Below are 24,067 nucleotides of genomic sequence, written 5' to 3'. Positions count from 1 at the left end.
GTCCTCATGAAGATTTTTCAACATTTTAGTGCAAATTTCTCCCAAAGTACCGTACATATTTGTGCATTCATTCCCCCCCCATATAATGCATTTTTGCATATTATTTTCTCTAATATGTCCATTTTTATGCACACTTTACCCCAGTATATGCATTTTGTGCCCATTCTATGGCTGGAGAAGTGCCTTGCAAAATTCAGTGTGAATTTTGAAGAATGGGTACATTTCAATTCACTTACAATTTTGGAAATTGTGAGTTGGCCTTTAAATGTGAACTCAAACAAATTTCTCCCCTATTAGGAAGGAGAAACTCTCTGTTCTATTTAGAATATGAAAGGTGATCTGAAAAGTGTTCCATCCACTAGATCAGGGGTGGGAGAATTCCCCCTGCCCGCCCGCCCAAGGGCCCATTTCCTTCTGGGCAACCTTCTATGGGCTGCATTATTTTCTGGGTTGCTGCCTGGTAGCCCTCTTTGGGTGAAGGATTGCCAGTCTAGTCAATAAATGAAGGATCAGGCCAAAGCCCATCTAGTCCAGCATCCTGTTCTCATGGTGGCCAACTGCATGCCTACACATGGCCCACAACAGCACTCTCCCCACTTGCTATTCCCAGAAACTGGTTTTCAGAGGCTTCCAACAGTGGAAAGACATATTGTACCAGACTAGCCAGAAAAACAGTATTCTACCCGGTAACCAGTACTGTGGTCTGAAAAATCAGCAAAAAGAAGATTCTGCCAGGCACTACCCATGACTTGTTACAGGCTGCAACCCACAATCCTCCCACGACCCACAAAATTCAGTTCTAGCCCCACCTGACCTGGATCTGCACCCAGGTCCTGCCCATGGGTAAATATCTTTTCTTTTAACTCCAAAGTTGACAATTCTTTATGTGTGATTTGCATGCACTGTTTTTCCTCAAGGCACAGCTACAAACCTGGGATCCTCTGTGTACAAGATTTTTATTACTGTCCTGCAGTAAACGGCGGTTCCAATTTATATGCACTGAGATTTTTTTAAAAAGGCAATAATAGATTTTTGTTTATTTTTAGCCAAGAACCATAGATTGTGAAATCAGAAGGGATCATCAGGGTCATTTAGTCCAGCCCCCTGCAATGTAAGAATCTCCATGGCAGATGGCCATCCAACCTCTGCTCCAAGGAAGGAGAATGCACTACCTTCCTCTTCTCCAGGTGAAATATATCCCATTCCCTTAACCATTCCACATAAGGCTTGGTTTCCAGGCCCTTTATCATCTTGGTTGCCCTTCTCTCCACATGTTCCAAATAGTCAATATCCTTCCTTACTGTGGTGACCAGAACTGGATGCAAGACTCCAGGTGGGGGTCTGACCAAGGCTGAATAGAGTGAAGCTATTACTTCCCTTGAACTGGACACTATACTTCTGTTGAGGCTCCCCACTTTTGTTTTCCTGGGAGTATTCTCCCCACTGCTCCTCATTTAAATATATGCAGATTTGAAAGGCCTATCATTTCTGTGACTGACCAACAGAAAAAAAGAAAGAAAAATCCCAGCTGGGGTGGGAACACAATGATCAAACTTCTTTAAACCTGGCCAGGTGACACCTCAGCCGCAGACCTGCCACTGGTGCCTGCCTATTGGCCATGGAGCCAAGCAAGTTCCATCTAAGCATTTGCCAACTTTGTCTTCGTATAGAAATAATTATATACGGAGAACACTCACACACATACGAGGACAGCTTTAATGCGAGCTGTAAATGTAAACTGCAGAACTAGAGGGCATCAGCAAATCTGACTCTATGTGGTTCAGGCTGCATCAGAAATCCCCCACTGTAGTGGTTAAATTAATTAGCATGCTATAGCTAGCAAGATTATCACCAGCGACTGCTGTTATGAATGGTTACTGTGTAATTATGTTACATGCATTTGGGCTTTGTAGAAAAACGGAACTGACCTACATTTCATAGCCACTTGGCTCAGCAGTTTAACAAAATGTTTCTTTTCCATCCATATGTCTGCTGAAGGAGGGCAGGATGTCATGGCAGACGATTCTAGTCTGGTTTCACCACAGAAAGGTCTTTAAGGTGCTGCAAGACTTCTGCAGCTGTTCCAAAGGTAAGGTGGATGCGACCACAGAGATCAGCAGCACACAGCAATAAGCCACTAGAGTCAAAGCAAGCTCCTACTGCACTTCCAAAATGCACACTAAAATATTCTCATTTTCTGTAAATATAGCTTGTATGGTAGCTGAGGAAGTGGGGTGTGTGTGTGTGGCTTTAGGGGCACCAAGGAACTGAAAGGAAGCACTGACTTCCCAAAAATTAGTAGCGCCAGTTTTTTCAAAGCTCACAGTGAAAATCATAGCAGAAGAAGGGGGAAATCTCAAATCTGTTTTTTTAAAAATACATACTTGAGAGATACATGATTCTTGAAGACAGCATACTAGGCTATCTCATGAATAGTCTCCGGTGCAAATTGCTTTTACCCAAAGATAACAGAGCTTCATAAGGGAAATGTTCTTATCAAATACTCCAATCTCAATAAAACAGGCATTTTGAAGTAAGAAGGGCCCTGGTTCAGTGGTCAAGCAAATAAATGTAAGAAAAAGATTCCTGGTTCAATCTTTGGAATCTCCTGTTAAAAAGAACCTCAGGCAACAGAGCTGAGATAGACCTTTGTTAGAGACCTTGGACAGCAATAGGACCTTGATAGGCCATTAGGACTGACCAAGATGATGCCCTTCAGATGCTGTTGGCCTCCAACACCCATCAGCCCCAACCCAACCAGCATGGCCAATGGCTATTTGTTATTTGAATGCCATGTTGTTTTCACCCTCTCCCACTAATATATGCATGTTTAGGCACACATTCAGTTTTGTACACATCCCGTGCACTGCAAAAGCTGTAGAAGGGTGAATTTCAAAGAATGGCTATGCTTCAGTTTGTATGTAGTTCTGGGAAGTTTGAATTGGGTAGATTTAAATGCAAGCAGAATCAAATTTCTCCCCCACCCCAGCCATGGATTACAGAACTGGAAAAAAGTCCTCCCGGGGAACATTTGGAATCTGCCTTTGGTCAGGTTGATGGCACTGGGCCCAAGTGGAACATTGACCAAAATAAAGATGATACAATTCCTTAGATCGAACTCTCACTGTAAGTCCTTGGTAAGAAAAAGTGTGTCTGTGCTGTGTGTTCTATGTAGCCTTGTTCACAAAGGTTGCTCCTTTTGCATAATTACTGTAGGTTCCCTTCCCCACTCCCAGGGCCGGCTCTAGGTAGACCCCGGTGTTGCGGTGGAAACCATGCTGCACCCTGCGAGGGCGGGGGCGCCGGAGCGATCTCCGCCCCTCAGCACCAGGGCACACGACTTGCTCGAGACTGCCCTGCCCACTCCACCCCCTGTTCAAATGGGTCTGTTTGTTCATAAGGTGCTGTGCAAATGGGAACACTGTTTGCCCTGACATACACTTAAGACTTCTTGTTTCAAACAAAGCATAATAACAGGGTGGTGCAGCTATTATCCCTAGAGATCTCATCTCAGTAGTATGTTGGGCAACAGAAACGGGGGGAAACTGCAATTAACTAATCTAAGAACTGGTTCGCACATGCGCAGGCTCATCCCTCGAAGACTGAAACATCAAGCCACAATTTACGACTTAAAATGTGAAGGAGTCAGCACGGATCCAACACCACAAACAGAACTTTCACACTTGCGGAAACATGGATTTTAAAAATAAATAAGTTGCACCTGTGTGTGGGAATGGGGTAGAAGGTCATTCAGACTGCATAACTTGTAGTTACCGAACCAATATGCAAACCAAAACAAAACTATCCTTCAAACTTGCACTTTCCTAAATCTTGCAATCTTCCAACACACAAAAAATGCAAGCACACACACAAGAGGAAACACACACACATTAGAGGACACACACATTAGAGGAAGCACACACACATTAGAGGAAAGTGCATAAAATGCTTAGATTAATGGGAATAATGTACAGCATTTGGGAAAATTCCTTCAGTAGCACCTTAAAGACCAACTAAGTTTATATTTTGGTATGAGCTTTCGTGTGTGAAATGTACTCGGAGTCGAGAGTGAATTTCATGCTCTTTATTCAGCTCATAGTCATCAAGGAGAAGAGGAGAAGAAGAATGGCTCTTTTCCCAAAACCATCTGCTTATATACATTATTTACACAATGGGCCTTGCGTGATTGGCTACTTCAGGGCTACACCTGTGGGCCAATTATATTGTGGATTGACTTCTGCCTGCAGCCTGATTGGCTGCTCCTACAGGCCAATCAGGTAGCAGATTCACTTCTGCCCGCCACCTGATTGGCTGCTCCAGCAGGCCAATCAGGTTGCGGATTCACTTCCACCTGGAGTTGGATTGGGTAGCTCCCGCTGTTTCTGAATCCTATTGTTCTAGGATTCAGCTCAGTACATAACACCCCTCCCCTCTAAGTTCCAGTCCTGCCCGGGAAGTTGCATTCGTAGTCTGCACAGATGCGGACCGAACCGTTAGGCTTGACAGGTGTGACAATTGGAGTTTCCCAGGGGGCGTTGGGCACCGGCTCCAGCACTCCTTGCTCCACGAGTCGGTCCAATTCCTCGTCTATGCGGGGTTTCAGGGCGAACGGGACCCGGCGGGCCTTGTGCCTGATGGGTCGTACAGCGGGGTCTAGCTGTAGGGCAATGGGGGGTCCTGTATATCGTCCCAATGCCCCATCGAAGACCCCTGGAAACTCTTTGCATATGGCGTCCACGTCCACTTGTAAGCTAGTGCGGTTCACCCCGGTAACGGCTAGCCCCAGAGGTCCAAACCATGCCAGTCCCAGTAAGCTAACGTAGGGGCCCTTAACTACCAGCAAGTCCAATTGTTGCTTTCGCCCTCGATATTGCACCCTGAAGGTCCCCACCCCCATTGTAGGGACCTTACGTTTCTGGAAGTCCCGGAGGGTGAATGGGGCCGGCCTTAGTTTGGGACCCCCATTAGGGCACAGTTCCCTTAATGTTCGGGCCGAGATTATGGATAGAGTTGAACCCGTGTCCAGCTCCATGCGGCATGGGGCTCCCTCTATCTGTACCTCTATATAAATTTTCTCTGTGCTGGGATGGGGCAACTGGAATACCTGGTAGTCCGTGACCTCCGTCGAGTTGCCTTGGTGCATGGTGCCGTGTGACCTGGGGCTCCTGGGTCGGTCATCTGATGCTTGTCGACGGGTGAGTCGAGCCCGACACACCCGGGCGATGTGTCCCAATTTTCTGCACTGCCTGCACTCTGCATTGCGGAAACGACAGGTCCTCCTCTCATGGTTCTCCCCGCAGCTTGCACAGTTTCCTCCTTCTCGTCGAGGCTGCTGTGGTGTGTGTGCTGCTTGAGTGCGCCGCTGTACTCGGTGTACTTCCTCCCTGTCAGATTCGGATTCGTCGGTGAGGTCTTCGTGGTAGACCCTCGGTTGGGATGGCGGGGCCGGTCGTGCCTCTTGCGTTGACCTCTCGGCGGCTTCGGTTGCCAGGGCTTCCTCCAGAGCAATCTGGAACGTGAGGTCTTTTTTGGCGTAGAGGCGTCGTTGCAACATCTCGTCCCTCAGGCCACCGACGAGGCGGTCACGAAGCATGTTCTCCAACTCTGAGAAGTTGCATAGCCGGGCGGCTTGGCGGAGGGAGGTCACAAACCCAGTTATGGTTTCCCCCGGGGCTTGCCGCTTTGCGTAGAAGGCATTTCGGCAAGCTACCACCAAGGGCTGTGGTGAGAAGTGCTCCTTCAGCCGTTCCATTATTGTTTTGTACGAGACGGTAGCGACATCTCTAGGTGCAAGGAGAGCCCGGGCGATTTCAAACGTCTCCTCTCCACAGACGCTGAAGAATGTCGCCCTCTTCATGGCATCGTTGGTGACTTCTTTTGCTTGCAGGAGGAAGTTGAAACGGGCAGCGTACCCTTCCCAGTCTCCTGATGCTGGTTTGGATGGCGAGAAGCTGCTGTCGGTTGCCATTCTGGGTTCCTTGGGTCCTGGAGCTGAAGCCTGGATGCACGGTGCGATGCAGCGGTGCAGCAGGTGGCGGTGCTGCGGTGCAGTGCGTGGTGGCGGTCAGCTCAGCAGGATCCCACCTTCGTCGCCAGTGAAATGTACTCGGAGTCGAGAGTGAATTTCATGCTCTTTATTCAGCTCATAGTCATCAAGGAGAAGAGGAGAAGAAGAATGGCTCTTTTCCCAAAACCATCTGCTTATATACATTATTTACACAATGGGCCTTGCGTGATTGGCTACTTCAGGGCTACACCTGTGGGCCAATTATATTGTGGATTGACTTCTGCCTGCAGCCTGATTGGCTGCTCCTACAGGCCAATCAGGTAGCAGATTCACTTCTGCCCGCCACCTGATTGGCTGCTCCAGCAGGCCAATCAGGTTGCGGATTCACTTCCACCTGGAGTTGGATTGGGTAGCTCCCGCTGTTTCTGAATCCTATTGTTCTAGGATTCAGCTCAGTACATAACAGTGTGCATGCACACTTCTTCAGATACACAGAAGAAGAAGAAGAAGTGTGCATGCACACGAAAGCTCATACCAAAATATAAACTTAGTTGGTCTTTAAGGTGCTACTGAAGGAATTTTTTTATTTTGCTTCGACTCAGACCAACACGGCTACCTACCTGTAACTAGCATTTGGGAAAGCTGCCTTTAAATGCACATTTTAGGCACAACTGCATACAAGGATGTGTACATTAGGTGATACATTGGAAGATTCCCCATCATTGCCACGCCCTGAGGCCAGTGCCCTTGATGTAAACTGCAGCAATGCCCATGTCAGAAGGGCAGATCTATGGCTCTGTCCCACCACACTACTGCAAGCCAGAGATCTATTCTTCTGAACAGCTTGATAAAGATTTTGACCAGTGTCCAGTGGCTGTGAAAAACACAAATTTCTTTCTAGGGATCATTAGGAAAGAAAACAACCAATATCATAAAGTCGTTATTCAAATCTATGGTGTGGCCCCGTTTAGAATACTGTGTATAGTTCTGTTCACCTCACCTCAAAGAGGATATTGTAGTGTACTGGTTGGCCACTGTGAGAACAGGATGCTGGGCCGAATGGGTCTTTTGCGTGATCCGATTATGGGGCTCTCATCTTATGTTCCTTTGCAAAGATAGACAGAAGCTATATGGCCAAGCAAACACTACACGTGTTGCCCAGGTTAAGAATACAGCAAAATTAAAACAACAGGCCTATTTCTAAATTCATTTTCACCCTCTGCAAAACCTAGGAGCCATTTCCAGCTTTGCTGCCCTCCCAGTTTTTATTCATGTTATTTTCCAATTGGGTCTTGTCACTGTAATTAGGGGTGGCTGAATCAGTCTAATTCCAGGCCATGTCTCTTCTTTATGTAGGCATGCTGCTCAGTTCTGCAATAATGTGCACAAAAAGAGCACATTTAAATACACATTCATAAATGTGTTGCCTCTCTAAATACGTGTTTTAAAAGGACTTGCAGTTTTTGAGCTGAGCATTACATTGGAACTTGCCAGAATGGAACATGAAGGTCAAGGAGTCAGGGTGAAAGTTTAGGGGAAGGGGGAATTGTCAGAGAAGGCCCAGCTAGGAATAAAGGCTAAAGCAGTTGGTGGGTCTGGGACCAGGGTGGTAGGTTGAAGGTTCTTAGGTTAGGAACTAGTTCAGGAGATATCTCAGGCTTCAAAGCATGTTTTGAAGCAGGCTTAGTTTAGTTTCCCTCCCCCCCCCTGAACAAAATATGCCAATCTCCATCCTGGTCTCTCACAGGGAACTTACATTTTAAGGGTTTGAGCACCCATTTTGAAGCAAAGTGTTCACAGTGAGGTCTGTACAGCACTTTATCCCACTTCCCCAATGTTTCCTTAGCTGATCATTTCTACATTTTATGTGACCTTTCGCACAATGTAAAAGCCACTTCTGGAAAACGAGTGGAATCTAGCAGAAGTTCCGTGCTCATTTCTGTGTTATTTGCTTACAGAGTCAACCTCATTAACCTGGAAAATTGCAGTAGTTTTCGCACTACAATTTCACATGACAAAATTCAGGATCATGTTCTGATCTATACAATACAGTTCTTTCTTTCCATTTAAAACATAACAGTGTATTGATCAAAATGTCACAGTTCCATAATATACTAGCTAATGCAGTGTAAAAGGAACATTAGAACCTGGGCTAGAAGTGCTAGCATTATAATCAGGAAAACTAATACAATAATCCCATCCAATTGCACCCCATGACAGTGCAGATCATGTCAGTTTGTATTGGAATTCACAAATTCCTCAAGTGTTACTATCTGTGATTGCTTGATGCCAGCAGATAAATATCTCCTTACACAGCACCTGCATGCTGCATGATTTGCTGCTATGATGAGCTGCATGTCACATTGTGAACAACACAGGACTTTATTGGCTGCACAGAATCACGTGATGTTTTACAGAAGCCACTGACAACTAAGAAGATGGCTGATCAGCTGTAGTGTCCCATCTTCTCCTGAAAGGCTCACCTGGCGCCACCACTGCGTTCTTTAGACATAATATGTCTGAAAGAGCGTCTCCACCTCCATCATTCTGCCCGGACACTGAGGTCCAGTACCGAGGGCCTTCTGGCGGTTCCCTCGTTGCGAGAAGCCAAGTTGCAGGGAACTAGGCAGAGGGCCTTCTCGGTAGTGGCGCCCGCCCTCCCATCAGATGTCAAAGAGAAAAACAACTACCAGACTTTTAGAAGACATCTGAAGGTTCAGGGAGGCTTTTAATGTTTAATAGATTATTGTGCTTTATTTTTCTGTTGGAAGCCACCCAGAGTGGCTGGGGAGACCCAGCCAGATGGGCGGGGTATAAATAATATATTATTATTATTATTATTATTATTATTATTATTATTATTATTATTATTATTATTATTATTATATCTATATTAAAAAAGCATTGGCTCAAGATTCTGAAGTGCTTTTTACATATTGTGGACTCTTTTTTATTGATTGGTTGGTTTTATATGTGTGGTTATCTGCATCTAATGTGTGTGTGTGTGTGTGTGTGTAGTAAATCACCCTGAGATAAATTTTGTTGATGGGAGGTATTGAAGTTTTATCAATGCATATTAAGGTATTAGCAATGCACATATAAATAGGTCTCTATTCTTTTAAAACCTATATTCTGCTGTTTTCAAATCATTTATAAAATTCCTTTTGTCTGGGTTTTGTTTCTGTTTTTGTTTTTTTAATGGTATGCCCATAAATTGCTGTGAGTGTTGAAGGCTTCCATGGAATTTGGCCTGAAAGAGGCACTCTATCATAGTCCATAGAATCAGTATATGCTTTGTTGCAATGTGAGTGTAGCATCCATGACAGCTTCTTCAATGGGCAAATGTCCCCCAGGACCAGAAAGATTGCTGACCTCTGGTATCCATGCTTACCTGGGAATAAGTCCCATTGACCTCAGTCAATGGATTGCACTATGAAAGCTCCAGTTTCTGTGACACCCCTATTCTTTGTGGGAAAACAAAAGTGGGCAAGGATTCATTTACTGCATGCTAAGATTCATTTATTGCATGCTAAGAAATAGCACAAAATCTTTGTTGCATCCAAATTTAGAGGGACCCAGCAATTGTCAAAGGACCCTTGTAGCTGGCTGTCTGCCTAATGAATATTTCATCGGACCAAATCCTTTGGGACTCTATTCCTCTCATTAGGCACGAGCCTCTGCCCTTTGTTCAGAGCTCTTCAATAATATTCAGCACAGAGGTTTAAAAGGAACTTGGGTTGGTGGGGGAGAAAGAGTTATTCATGTTTAAAGCAACAACTGAAACTAGAGAGATGACAGAAGGGCCACTGGGAAGCCGGCGCAGCTCTTTGGACCTCATTTTCGCAACGCTAAGCGGGCTTTGTACACAGCGCCAAGGTGTTTGGTGTTCAAAAGGCCTTTATGATCCCCTAATAGTTGGTGCTTGGAGAGAAGCAGGTATTAATCATGCAAAGCCATTTTGTGAACGAGGATCGCTCCAAGGGGCAGGTAAAACCTTTTCTGTCAAGTGCCGCCTGGGTCCAGAAGTCTTCCAAAACGACTCGGCAGAAGGAGGATGGGGACAACTGAGTGCTTCAACCGCGTCATTGCAAAGACAGGCAAAATTGCATACAAAAATGTCGATCAGGTGAAATGCACACAAAAATGGATACACATTTTCATGCGGAGTTCTGTTTTGTTTTTAATCATGATCACAAACTGATGTGGAAATGAGCAGAAAGCTTAAGGTTGGGAAAATGAGAGAAACTGAAATTTAGAGATTCACCTATCTCTACCTTCATGTTGCACCCACTTTTAGAACAGTCTTCAGAGCAGTTACTTGGGGAGGCTAAAACTACCCTGAGCACCGCTGATTCCAGGTTTTGGGGCTGCTCTTTGCCAACATGCTCTCAGCCCCCTCAATTCCTAGTGTAGAGCCCCAATTCTTTCTCCCTCTGCTGCTGCCTTCAGCCAAATCCCCTGCCCCAAAACCATTTCTGAGAATTCTTTCACCAGCTTTCATGACTTCTGAATCGAGCAGTGATCCAGACATGGAGTGGGGGGCTGCATTGGCACCCCTCTGATGCCACCACAATCCCCATATGGGGATATTCCTGCATATTCCTGCATTGTAAGAGGTTGGCATAGATTATCCTCAGGTTCCCTTCCAACTCTACAATTCTATGGTCCTGTGATCACCAGCTTCGAGACGAAAGGAGCACACCAGAAGGAGACTATGGAGGAGGAGGAGAACCCATCTTCAGGCCATTTAAGGTATGGAGGATGGAAGAGATAATCTGGAGACAGAAGCATAAAAGGCCTCAGTCTGGCTGCAAACTGTGCTGGAATAAGTGGGAACCGTCTGTGCTGAGGCAACTTTTGACCAGCCTCCAGCCTTGCCACTTTCTCTATGGGATCTGGCATCGGACCAGTATGGGCAATACTGAGCTAGATAGTCTGACTCTGTATAAAGCAGCTTCCTATGTTCCTATGCATGTCCACATGCCACAGAAAACATTCCAAAAAGAAGAAAATGTAATTGCTGTGTATAATGAATGATTCAGATGGCCCTTTGTTATGGGAATAGTGGTGTGTTCCAGCCATGGCCCAAAAGTGTCAAGCCATATGCTGAATGATAGTGTGAATTGCCAAAGTTACCAAATTAAACACTGTCACCCAGAGTCTAGTTTTACATTCAGGCAGAGGGAGTATAAGGCACAGAGGACTCACTGCTGAGATGCCTTCAGGATGAGAAATACATTTAGTATAATCCACTTGCTCTAGGACAAAGATTGGGGGGGGGGAATCAATAAAAGATGAGAGAAAAATGAGAATAGCAAAGCCTGTTAATGAAAAAAAAAGTAGCAGTTGTTCACATTTCAAATGAGAAATCCTCAAAAATTATAGTTTCATTTGCAAAAGACTATTCAGGATATTCTAGGCTAGTCAAAAACCATTTTCCTGAAGATAACAAGCTACTGTATAACCAGAGTGACTTCACTACTGAGGAATTAACCTAAATTGGAAGCCTGGTGCATATTATACAGATTATTATTATATCTTGAGCATTTATACATCAGGCTGATAAACCTCTTCTGGGGAATGCATTGCTCTGGTCTTTGCACCAAAGCTGTCTAATTCCTGTTAATTAAAAAAATATAATTTCTGAACATGTCTTACTTCTCCACTTTATGGAGAATGTGCGTGTGTGTCTCCAAATACCAACCCAGAATCTACTTCCTCCCATATTGCCACTAACATATACTTATATTAACTGCTCCAAGAACACATTAATTAATTAATTAATTAATTAATAATAGTTTAAGTATTTACCCACCCTTCACCAGCAGATCCCAGGGCAGGTTACAACCATTATAAATTCAGAATTTAAAACACAGCGTTACTTTTGATTAAGTAGCCATAGCTGCATGGTAGCTCAATCCCTGGTCCCAAGGTCCCAATCCCTGGCACCTCCAAGCAGGACTTGCATTAAAGTAGGTAAACATGTAAACAACTGGTTATTGTGTCCATGTGAAACATCCCTATGCATGGATTTGGCTTCTACTTTATTTCAGGGAAACAGGAAGTAAGTGATTTGCACTTCCTGGTGTAATGTTAAGGGAGCCGTCTATGGCAGCTGCAAATGCTGATTCTGCACCCTGAGCCCTCCAAGGAAGTCCCTGTTCAATGATGCAGCACCTGTGGATTTTTAGTTTAGAGAAAAGGCAGATAAGAAGCAGTACGATAGAAGTTTATGAAATTATCCATGCCGTGGAGAAAGTGGGCAGGGAAAGGTTTTTCTCCCTCTTTCATAGCATGGGATTCCTGAGCATCCAATGAAGCTGAAGGAAGGAAGATTCGGGAGGACGGAAAAAGAAAGGACTTCTTCACATAGCGTATAGTTAAACTGTGGGACTTGCTCCCACAGGAGGCCATGATGGCCACTAACTTGAATGGCTTTTAAAAAGCAGTAGACAAGTTCACAGAGGATTAGGCAACTAATCCACGGCCACTAGCCATGGTGACCATGTTCCACCTCCACTCTCAGAGGCAGTAGGCCTCTCAATACCAGTTGCTAGGAACCACAGGCGGGCAGAGTGGCTGTTGTGCATAAGTCCTGCTTGGGCGCTTCTCACAGACTTCTGGCTGGCCATTGTGAGAAGTTGAACAGAATGCTGGACTAGATGGGCCATTGACCTGGTCCAGTAGGTGGTTCTTCTTGTGTTGCACCACATGAGCCAAAGCAGGAAGGACACCTCCTTTGTATTTCCTGTCCCCATCAATCAGACGCCACCTGCAGCTGCTCTAGGGATGAAAATCTCAATGGTGCACTTATCCACACGTGCTAAAATTTCTCATATATTATATACATTCTGAAGGAAATCAGCCCTGAGTGCTCACTGGAAGGACAGATCCTGAAGCTGAGGCTCCAATACTTTGGCCACCTCGTGAGAAGAGAAGACTCCCTGGAAAAGACCCTGATGTTGAGAAAGATGGAGGGCACAAGGAGAAGGGGACGACAGAGGATGAGATGGTTGGACAGTGTTCTCGAAGCTACCAACATGAGTTTGACTAAACTGCAGGAGGCAGTGGAAAACAGGAGTGCCTGGCGTGCTATGGTCCATGGGGTCACAAAGAGTCGGATATGACTAAACGACTAAACAACAACAATTATATACAGTATTATACTTTTAATACACACACACACACCAATACACTCCAGATTTCTTGCAGTAACCAGCACATAAACAACACACATAACTGCATAAAAATACCTATGCAATTATACTTCTAAAATTATGCAGCAGAAATATAGTACTGCATAGGGCTTGACTATTTTATATGTATCTAATATACACATTCCTTTTCTGTGTCATTTTGCACTTATGTAGCCAGGATTTCTTTCTTTCTTTCTTTACAATGATGTACAGACATAAGCAAGTACTTGATTCAAGAGGTAGCCTCGTATAGGTAGAACTTGGTTGGATCAGAAACACCAGCTTCTGTATATAAATCTGTTAAAACGGATTCTTCCTTCATCATCTCTAAGCTGATCACCTTCCCCCCTTATTTCCATGAGGAAAGTCTTGTAGCTCCAGAAACAGCCTGGTGAGACTTCTGCTTAAGTTCACCTAAATGCTGCAAGACCATCTCCACCCAACTCTGTACATGCTGAGAACAACTTATCATCCCCTGATCTACATACCGTGTTTCCCCTTTTTTAAGACACCGTCTTATAACTTTTTTTCCTCAAAAAAACCACAGGGTGGCTTACTTTCGGTGGGGTGTCTTATTTTTTTTATTGCCGGTATGGTATTTATGGCTCAGGGCGCCGCTGGGCTCTCTTGAGTGCTCGGTGCTGCAGCAGCCACTGGTTCCGGGTGGCGGGGCGGCAGGCGTCCTTGACCAGGCCAGGCGGAGGCCGCTGGCTCAGGCGCTCCGCCCGCTGCTGCAGGGTGCTCCAAGCTCCTTGGCTGGGCCAGGCAAGGAAGAAGCAGTGAGCCCAGCGGTGGCGGCAAGCACGGAAGCAGTAGGGACGGCAGTGGATGAGAAGGCGGAGCACGGGGATGCAGCCAGCAAGGCGGGAGCGCGATCAGCTGTTAAGCGACGCTCTTGGAGCGCCGCTTCACAGCTGATCGCGCTCCTGCAGTGCCGGCCGCATGGAGTGACTCTGTGAGTGGAGGTGCCTGTGGGGGTTGGTTTCCGCGGCGCAGAAGTATGGCTTATTTTCGGGGTATGTCTTATATTTCTCAAATCCTTAAAAACCCTGCCATGGCTTACTTTATGACTATGTATTAAAAAAGGGGAAACAGGGTAGACAGATGATAAACAGTGGGGAGGGCATTTCCTCCCCTTGCATCTACAAATATGGTCTAACTTCACTAAATGTATCAATTAGGGAGACACAATTTAAGTAAATGTTGGGATGGTATTTGATACCTACAAAGCTAAACAAACTCTATGCAGAAAAATCAATTTTAATCCTGGAAATGTACAGCAGATAATGCAAATTTGTTGCATACATGGTGAGATTGCCCAAGTGCAATGAGCTATCAAAGACAAATGGTGCAAATTATATATGAAATTATAAGAACAATATGTATAACTCCAAAGCTAATTCTGTTCAGTGTATGGCTTGCGTGCATCCAACTAAGTTATACTCAGAGCAGGCCCACTGAAATGAATGAACCTGTCCATTTCAGCCTCTGCAAAATCCCGAGACCACCACAAACCTTATTACAGTACAGCCTCTACTTGTAGTTCAGTTCACCCTCCATTACATCTTTGAAACATGAGCAGCTTCTAATTTTCATTTTCCATTGAGATGGCACCCTGGCAGTGTAATCGTAACTCATTGAAAGAAGAATTAGAAGCTGTCTCTGCAGTACCTTACTCTGTTTTGGATTCAATCTTGCAAAAAATACATTTAAATTACATTTAAATTATAGCTCCAGTTTGCAAGTGTTTGGACTTAAAAGCCATACTTTTAAAGTCACTGTTATTGCTGTACTAGATTTAGGGGTATGAAAGGTCTTGTTTACTGCTTCATATTAACAAAGCAACAACTTCTGCCCATTGGTTTAGCAAGCAGATTGGATAGATGTTGCCACAAGACCTTAAATTATAAAACCAGCCCCTCACATGGGTGCTTTTTTCTTTTCTTTTTTGAAAGTAAAGTGACAGTCCTCATGGAGGGCTAGAGTAAATAAAATATGATTCTTTCCATCTTGCTTTGGGCAATCTTTCCTAATGAATGTGCAATAGCATTTCCGAACATCTCTTACTCTAGGACCTCACTTAGGAACATAGGAAATCAAAGAACTACTCTGCTTATAGAATCATAGAATTATGGAAAGGGACCCCCCAAGGGTCATCTAGTCCAACCCCCTGTGTTCTGAATTTTCACATCAGTATCTGATAAAGATCTCTCTTTAGGATCTATCAATCTTTTTGCAGCAGGTATCTATGGGTGTCAGTGGTGGCAACTGGATTGCAAGAGAATGGCCTAGTGCCTATTTTGTGGTCAACTTGATGTGAAATAAATACATTTTAAAAATTTTTCCATGCCTCTTAAAATTTGTCTTCACCTTTGAAACCTGTTGTGAACTAGTAAATTTGTTTCAGCCTGTTTTTATTTTCTGCTGCCCTCTGCTGCATTCTGATTTCAATTGTTGTATTGTGGTACACAGAGGCAGCCCACCCTGTTTCACCACCAGAGGAGAAATGAGAATCACTGCCTCTGGCCCTGCCGCCCCTGTGCTAGAACGACCTCGCTCTCGGCGGAGGCAGTGGGGCAGGCGAAGTGCCACCTCTTGCACTTCTGCTGCCTGAGGCAGGCACTTCACCCCGCCTCATGGGCAGGCCGGCTCTGGCTGTGCAGTAGACTCGCAACTCCCACATATTTGACATGTGCGATTTCAACTTTAAACGGCTGAAGATCAGCCAGTTGAAATCACACAGATTTGATGCATGGAAGGTGGAGAGTTTAAAAGCTATTTTTGCCAAGGGCTTTCCCAGCACGGAAGGCACTTTTAAGCTCTCTGCCTTGCTCTGGAAGGCTCTTGCACAGCCTCTGAAGGCTCTCGAGAGATTGTGCGGGAACTCAGATGGCCCTGCAACGTCTCCTGACAGTGTCCCAGAGCCCAGACAGCTGCCTTGCTTGTGGGATAAGACTTGTTTGGCATGCCTGCTCCAGAAAATAAGGTAGCTCATGTGGGGGCAGTTCCAAGATATACACACTATCGCTGGAACCTCATTCCCGTGCAAGTTGTGGGTGGAGTGTATTTATAATCTTATATCAATTCTGTAGGCTGCCCAGATAACAAATGTTTATAAGGCAGGCTATGAATATAAGTAACTACATAAGTAAATGAACAGATAATGGAATAATTGTCAGGTTGTAAGGTTCTAGTCCGTATGGGCAGCCTCTCAGTATTTTGCACTGCATTACTTAAAAACCTTCTTCTACCATAGTCTATGGCCCCTTCCCTGCAGAGGTACATGGTGAGGCAAAGTCATCTTCCACCAGTGAACTTACTGAGGTATGCCTTGCTCAGCTTCCCATGATTCCTAGAAATGCACATTGCAAGCTCACAGGATTGATTAATCAATTAGTTAAAAGACACCCTGAAGAATATTGATAGACAGGCAGATGGACAGACAGACAGATGATAGACAGGCAGGCAGACAGATAACAGGAATCAAAGTTCTTCCTGGAATCAAACCTCTACTGTATAAAATGTGTTACCAGCACTTCAATCCTATACATCTCTACTTCAAAGTAAACATTATTTAATTCAGTGGGACTTACTTCCAAGTAATCATGTAGCCAGAGTTGTCAGAGCTGATCATTTCCCCAGAACACTAAGATATAAAGGAGAAAGCTTGCAAAAGTAGGGTGTTTGCAGGATTTCTTCTGCAAAACTGGTGTAAGGAGATTTAGGTTTGCTCACACACACACACACACACACACACACACACACACACACACACACAATATGTTGTCTAACAGGTGAAGGAAATATATAAAATAATGCTGAAGATCAAGTCTATTAGGCTGCCACCCATATGAACTCATCATCAGACAGAGTGGCAGTTGGGCAAATGTTCCATGTCTGCATAGCTCTCCAGTCTGGAACGACCCTATTCCCTAGCAAGTGTGTCTAGAATCGCAGCCCAAAGTTTCTTTTTAATGTGTCTCCTGCCTTGGGCAACAGTATGATTCCATTTTCCTTGTTCAATCAGGCTAGCATGGAAAGTGTTTCAGCGACAATCCCTTGTCATGTAGTTGTCCTGTATTTTAGCACAACAAGGGAAGCGTTCAGCTGTAAACACTGAAAGGGAATACTTGTTCATCTAGTGGGCTGCTGAAGTCCTGGGAATATGATAGTCAAGTGGCAAAATTGTGAAGCTAAAAATAAGATTGGAGACAGACATTCTGATCAAATGAAAGCAGAAAACGAAAAGATCCTCTCTTGCGCAGAGGATGTGGAATTCTATGCAAAATGCAATCATGGTTTTCAGAGGGGTTCTCAAATCAGTCTGCTACAACAAAAAGTACCAACGAATCTGGCGTAGGGATGGGAGCGAAATTTGATTCAAATTGGAATTAAATGTGAATCAAACTAATTTGCACTAAAAATAATAATACGCAAATGGAAATGCATCCTTTGAAATTAGCACTTTCCTAGATGTTGCAATGCAATGCAGATCTCCAGCTCAGTTAGATGTACAAAAATGGATACACTCCAGTAAAGTGAGCCTAAAAATGCATATATTGATGACAAAAACATACATATTAGAAAAAAGTGGACTGCAACGCTGATGAATTCTCATTATTACCTTTTTTTTAAAAAAAGAATTTGCAAACTGATTTGGAGACCTACAGGCAAAGCTTTGGTGGACTAGAGTCTACATCAGCCTTTTTCAACCTTGGGTCCCTAGATGCTGTGTTGGACTACAGTTTCCATCATTCCTAGCCAGCATGGCCAGTGCTTGTGGATAATGGGAGCTGTAGTTCAAGAACATCTGGGGACCCAAGGTTATGAAAGGCTGGTCTACATCATCAGATGCATGAAGTGTCCTCCTCAGTTGGCAGAAACAGATGACTGCTGGGGCAAACGAGTGGCCTTAAGCTCTTCAGATTTGCCTCTTCAGCAACATGGGACTGGGTTCCAAAACATATGGCTTTAATAGACTCTCTAGTGAGCCCTAAGAACTGTAGCTGGGGTGCAGAGGAGAGGGCCATTGCACTGAGAACACAGCCACTATTTTAGGCAGGTAATGTTGCATGTGACATTCTGTGCAAGCTGCAGGCTTTGTGCTTTCATTTTTATATCATTTTATTCATTAACTGCCGATGAAATCATATGTTAGAAACAATCTAAAAAGTTCAAAATATAAATAAAACCAGCAGTTTTTAGCATACCATCAGAAAACAAAATGGTGCATTAAAATAACATACCACATTTACAAGTCTGGGTGCAGTAAGCTTGCTTAAACAAAAACAGAGGTTTCTATCTGTTATTGTTCCTTGCTGGGATAGGTTACTTTGGAGAACCGGGATTTGTTAAGTCAGTAGCAGGAGGGGCAAAGTGGTTGGCCCTGACCCATCTGCCAAACTGTTGAAGCCACTACAAACCTACAAAGGAGAATTCCTTGAGCGAGGTCTAAAGTGATAAGGGAGGATCCCCTGAGTGCAAAAAAGAGAGCAGCAAGCTGCCTTTCAGCTATGTCTCTTGGGCAGGGTATACACCAGGGGAAAGGAGTTTAACCGAGGCAACAGCTGTGGAAAGCAACTACTTTGCCTTTTGTAGGATGCTGCTGAGGCATATCTAAAATCACTGCCTAATAGGGTGGTTCATATAAAACTTTTTTTTGAAAATGCCTGCTCCAAATGTCTTATCTTACTACACTAGGGATTATATAGCTATACAGTGGTACCTCTGGATGCGAACGGGATCCATTCCGGAGCCCCGTACGCATCCAGAGCTGTACTTAACCTGAAGCGCCGAATCTGCGCATGCTCCCTGCGCGATTCGGCGCTTCTGCACATGCGCATGATGTCATTCGGCACGTCTGCACATGTGCGAATCGTTCCGTTACTTCCAGGTTCGGCACGTATGTAACCCTTGTTGTACGCAACCCACAGCATTCATATCTAGAGGTATGACTGAATCTGAAATTTCATGCATATCAGTTAATATCTTGACCCTCCTCCACAAAAATAGCTGTTGGCTGTTCTCCTACGTTGTGAAGGCTGAAATTTCAATTCAGTGGAGCAGGGTCAAGATATTAACTGATATGCATGAAATTTCAGATATAGCTATATAATCCCTAGTGTAGTGAGATAAGACCTCTGGAGCAGTAATTTTTTTTAAAAAACAAGTTTTTTATGAACCGCCCTACTGCCTAAACAGGGATCAAGGGCAGGTCTTGATGGAGCCCGGGTTCACAGGGCTCAGATTCGGAAATTATATGGGCATTCTTCACTCCCGTATTCAACAATATGGGAAAGGGGCAAGGCACCCATGAGGAAAGCAGAAGCAATTCCTCAGGGCAGCAGGCTCAGGACCCTTGGGAGGGGCGGCTGATCTGGGCCACCCAAGGAGCAAGCTGCTCACTGCCCACTGCATCAGGGGCCAGGGAAGAGTCAGTATCAAGGTGGGAGAGGCAGCACTTTCCATTTTGGCTTAACAGCAAAATGTGCTGGGCCAGCCCTGATATGGGAGCACCTCTCCCTCAACATGCATGCATACAACATAAATGTGCTGTGTATTCCCCCCACCCCACCCCGGCATATGTCCATTATGGATGTGACCAGGGGGCCAGTGACAGTGGCAATATGTGCCTATAGATGTCCCTTTAGTGCAGGAGTGAGGAACTTGTGGCTCTCAATATGTTCTTGGACTCCCAGTTCCCATAATCCCTGGCCATGTTAGCTGGGACTGGTGAGAGTTGAGGTCCATCCATTGACACCTGAGAGGCACCATGTCCTTCCTCTCTAGTGTTTTGGGAGCTGCTGTTGTGGGCGCAGCAAGCACTCCATTAGACACATTGGGAAAGTGGCTCTAAGAGCTGGAGCAGATGAGCAGAACCCTTGTGGGGTGTACCTATTGCCGGGATGTACCACTGCAGCCTGTAGGGGCGGGTGTGCGTAACTCGTGTTTGAAACATCTTCCCTTAAAAAACATTACCTCTAAATTAGGATATGGTCAAAAAATACAAGCCTAGATCCTTCTCCTCGGCATGCTAATTTTAGGTGTGAATAGTACATTTAATGTATGTGTGGCATTTGTACAACTGACACCCCCTCCCCTTCATTTATAGCATGAAATAGTAAAGCCCAGTACCACATGGGAGATCTGTTTTATCTCTCAGCTGACTCTATTTTCTGTACAGTGTGGGCTGTAGCTCTGTAGCAGAGCATCTGCTTTGCATGCAGAAGGTCCTGGGTTCATTTTTTTTTGTCATCTTTAGGTTGGACTGGGACAGAATTCCCTGTCTGAAACCCCAGAGAGCTGCTGCCAGTCAGTGTAGCCATTACTGAGCTAGATGAGCCAAAGATCTGATTCAGTACATGGCAGCTTCCTATGCTTCTATGCACAGCATAAAAACTATATACCTGCTTTCCGTAAAGTGTCAAAACAGTGACAGATCTGGAGGCTGATTTCTTACTTTCAATAACAACATGGTTGAATTCCTAAGCTACTCTTTGTAACGAACCCACAGGTACAACGGTGGCCACCTGTACAGTATAAAACAATAATCATAGAATTGTAGAGTTGGAAGGAGAACCATGAGGGTCATCTAGTCCAACCCCTTGCAATGCAGGGATCTTTTGCCCAACATGGGGATCAAACTCACGACCGTGAGATTAAGAGTATCATGCTCTATATATTCTCTAAAATGGATGCATTGAGGGGAAACACTTATTCATTCTGTTGAAAGGGGTCGAAAAGACAGGCGGTTGTCTCTGACTGAGGTCTACTCAGAGCAGACACACTGAAATTAATGGACGTGACTAATTTAGGTACATCAATTCCAGTAGGTCTACTTTGAGTAGAACTTAGTTGGAGACATCTCAGCAGGTATAAGCAAACTTGGTCCTCCAGATGTTTTGGGACTACAACTCCCATCATCCCTGACCACTGGTCCTGTTAGCTAGAGATGATGGGAGTTGTAGTCCCAAAACATCTGGAGAGCCGAGTTTGCCTATGTCTGACTCAGATGCTAGGAATGTTCCATTTATTGACACTATGCTATACCTAGTTAGCCAATTATCCTTTTATGCAGCAGGCATTTTACTACACATGGTGGTCCCCCCCCCAACATCTGAAGATTGGTATTGGCATCTTAATCACACAATAAAGTTTACAGCCCTTTATATGGGTTTATTTAACCTGGACTAATTATCATTCCCCCCCACCCTAGTTCTGCACTCACAGTTATACTCTTAAGCATTATGCTGCTACAGTGAGCCAAGACTCTCCACCCCACCTAGAAGCATGAAAGAAGGGGTGGGGTGGTGGTGAATCCAACCACGGTAACCATGGGTAGAACAAGGCAGTTAAGGTGTATAAAGAAGGACCGAATTCAGTAAGTTACTTTGAATGATATAATCCCAAGAATCACAAAAAGTATTTGGAAACATAAAGGACACGACACCAACCCCGAACAGACCTCCCCTTTCTGTGTTCCTTCACTGATCTGCAAGCCTTTCTTCTCTACCAAGATGCTCTTACATTGGCACATTCTGAACACATGTCAGCTGCCAGATACAAAAATGCCCAGCTGGATATGAAATCTTCTTGACTCTATTCCTGCAGGATCCCAGAAAGAAAAGGGTGTGTGTGTGTGTTCACAAAATCTTGCCAGGAAAGCCTTTCAGGAAGAGAAGCCTGCACAAGAGAGCCAAATGGGCAAACACACCAACAAAAGAAGCACAGAGTTTTGCTTTTAAAAAGAAAGAAAGAAAGAAAATGGCAAACAGAACCATTCATGCAACAATCAAATAAAATAAAAATGGCTGACATTATTAAAACACACACAGAGAGAGAGAGAGAGAGAGATACACACCCACCAGCTTATCCTGAAATAAGCCACCTTTGTTCTGGGTCCTGGCTGGTTATTGTTGTGATATGTTTTATTCTGACTATTTTATCAACAGATATCCTGAGTACTTTTGACTTCCAGTGCAGTGCAGTGCATGCTGCAGATTATCTGTCAGATGGGCACCCTGGATAGAACAGTCCAGAGGTAGGCTGCAAGAAAGACAAAGCCATATGGCAGAGAGCTAATTGGTTTGCGTTTGGCTCCCTCCTGGATTAGGCAGGGCTTCTCTGCTAGTTTTGCATCTCTTCTCCCCCCCCCCCCAGCCAAAGGCAAATCATAGGAGGTATTTGCGTGGCCCCATGATTCATTGGCATGGAAAGCATGCTGCTCCTTGATTAAACTTCAATCTCTCTGTCTCTCGTTTTCCACGCCCAGATAAGCACTTCGCCGAGTTGCCTCTGCTGTGCTGCTGACCTCTTTTTACTCCTTGGCGACTGAGAAAACCGTAAGGCACCAATAATCCACCCAGCACCAGAACTGCGAACAGCACAACCCACTCGGTGTGGGACAAAGGGTTGATCTGGGCATCAGAGCTGAGAGCCCTGGAGAGGGGTGCAATATCAGCACAGAGGCAATGTTCCTGGCTTGATGGCATATGGCATTGCTCAGTATTCACCGCCAGCCCTGTCGCTAGGCACAGAAGTCTGTGGCGTGAACCACTGGTGTGCAACAGACAGTAGCAAAAAAGGAAGAAAAGAAAAAACCAAATCACAAAGGAGAGGAGGGCAGATCTGCCGTTCGGCCATAAGCACAGCCACGCTGGATTTCCTCCACTGCCTCTCTGCTCCGGGGGATCAACGCCCAACCCAGCTTAGCTTTCTCTCCACCCACCTACCTCAGCCAAAGAGTGCTGAATGATAAAATATTAATCTGTGGGAGAAAATTAACCGTAGATTTTGGGGGAGATTTGAGGGGTGGGGGAGGCAGGTTGGTGAGAGGGGCTATAAGACGCATGGGAACCATTTTGCAATCTGGGCTGCCCACCGCCTCCTACTTATGGCTGTAGTAGTGACTCTACTCCATGCTTCACCAAGCATAGTACTATCTCCCCACAGATGTGCCTGCAGGCACTTGTGGACCGACTCGGCGCACCCCTCAAGTTATTCTTTTTTTAAAAAAATAATCATTGAGGTGGGGGCATGCTTAATCTCACCACCACTCGCGCGACCCCGCCTCAGTGTGCATAAAAAGGAATAAAGCCGCGATCTGCTCGCCTGCTCTCAGCGCCTTCTGGACGCAAGGAGTGTCCGTGCGCGCCGAGGCTTAAGCAAACACACAAAGGATATGAATACCCTTCCGGAACAGCAGAGGCAGGCGCTTGGGGAAGGGCAGCAGCATGGACCACGTTCCCCTTTTCCTTACTCCAGATCGCCTTCCCCACGCCGGAACTCCACACCCGCGCACAACAGCAGGAAGGCGAGAGCGCGGAGGGCAAGCAGAGCAGCCACGCGAAAAGCGAGATCCCTGCTTTGGATCGCTACCTTTCGCAAATCCGTATACACACATACACACATTCATATATATATTTGCATAGGTGCAATCGCTTACTGTGCGTGGCAGTGGAGGAAGCCGGATCCCAGTCCCATGCCGCCAGCCAAGGGAGCAGCAGCAGCAGCAGCAGCCGGCGGAGCCTGCTTAAGCGCGAGCGAGGCTCAGCACCTTTGCGCTGAACAGCTCCACACACAGCCTACCCATGCGCGTCGCTTCTCTTGCACCAGCCGCCGCCGCCGTGGCCACCGCAGGCTCCATCCTTCATCTCCGCCCAACTCCGCCCCCGGGCTTCTCCCATTGGATGCGGCGCCTGGCTGATTGATGCTGAAGCGATCGTTCCAATTCCACCCCCTCTCTCTTCCCCAACACACACACACATACACAAACACACACAAAAACCACAAGTGACGCCAGCGAAAGGAGAAAACTATTTCTCCCAAGCGGGAGCCTAAGAGGAAGGTTAAGACTACATCTCCC

At 45.3% G+C, this 24,067-nt stretch overlaps 1 protein-coding gene across 1 annotated transcript in view; it reads right to left on the bottom strand.

Annotated features, from left to right (window-relative positions):
• Positions 1-23,819, bottom strand: part of SMPD3 (sphingomyelin phosphodiesterase 3) — a 123,323-nt gene extending 99,504 nt beyond the window's left edge. The window contains exon 1 of the mRNA XM_035120570.3: positions 23,648-23,819. The gene's annotated coding sequence lies outside the window, so the exon portion shown is untranslated. The remainder of the gene's footprint in view (positions 1-23,647) is intronic.
• Between the last annotated feature and the right edge of the window lie 248 nt (positions 23,820-24,067).

This window comes from Zootoca vivipara, chromosome 6 (assembly GCF_965207765.1).
Source record: "Zootoca vivipara chromosome 6, rZooViv2.hap1.1, whole genome shotgun sequence".
Lineage (NCBI taxonomy): Eukaryota > Metazoa > Chordata > Lepidosauria > Squamata > Lacertidae > Zootoca > Zootoca vivipara.
This window is presented reverse-complemented; position numbering and strand designations above follow the sequence as displayed.